Consider the following 1,073-nt stretch of genomic DNA (forward strand, 5'->3'; position numbering starts at 1 on the left):
TCTGTCCCCAAATTGGTCACCTTATTGCCAGTTAACACACTGCAAAGAATTAGAGTTGGTGGGTTGGGGGAGGTGGGATGAAACTTAACTGCAAACCAGTTTAATTGTAGATATGCCCACGAAACAACTTCTGGAGACTGGAAGCACACCTTGCTAGGGTTATTTGACCCCAGCAGTCTTCCTGCCCAGAGCAGGGGGCCTGGACCTGCTGATCTCATGAGGTCCCTTCCAGACCTAAACTTCTGTGAATCTCTGAACTCTGGTTGAAGTTGGTAAGGGGTTGGCTCATGAAGGGTTCTGGTGGGCTTTGGCAGAACAGAGGGCTGAAAGACACTTTCTGAATCAAAGTGCTTGCCAAACCCTTAATAATAAAAGTCTGTTTGATAATGGAAGCTGATTAGATAGCCAGCTTGCCTGGGAGTCTGTTCCAGATCATTTTAGGTTAGAAGGGCTTACTTGTGTTCCCTCTGCTTCAGTACAGGTTTCCCTTGATTGTACGTGTGTTCCCGGAGAATGGCACATAAATCGAATTTGCATAAAGCAAACCCACTTTACATTGTAACAGATAGGGATAGGTTCTCATGGTGTTGAGGGAGGGAGTGAGGCTGGGACTAGGGAAGGGACGGGGGGCGGGGTGCCACTGCCAGGGCTGCACAAGGCAACAAAGCAGAGGGAACAGAGTGGCACTCACCCCAGCCCCAGCTGCAGCAGCTCTGGGAGCAGCTGGCACCAGCTGCCTGCAGCCAATTGGGCTGCACTGTGCTCCACCTGTCCCCACTCACTCCTGCTCCTGGGCTGTGCTGTGCCCTGATACAGGCAGCTTGTGTCAGCCTCTCCCAGGGTCACTGCAGCCGGGGCTGGGTTGAGTTCTGCCCCCTGTGCCTTTCGGCACTCCACCTATCTGCACTTACCCCAGCCTGTGCTGGAGCAGCCTCAGGAGCAGCCGACACCAGCTGCCTGCACCACGGCACAGCACAGCCCAGCCCATGAGCTGGGGTGAGCCCAGGTGCAGGGGGACAGGCGGAGCATGGTGCAGCCCAGCAGCTGCAGGCAGCTGGTGCCGGCCGCCCCCG

The sequence above is a fragment of the Alligator sinensis genome, unplaced genomic scaffold (assembly GCF_000455745.1).
Source record: "Alligator sinensis unplaced genomic scaffold, ASM45574v1 scaffold281_3, whole genome shotgun sequence".
Lineage (NCBI taxonomy): Eukaryota > Metazoa > Chordata > Crocodylia > Alligatoridae > Alligator > Alligator sinensis.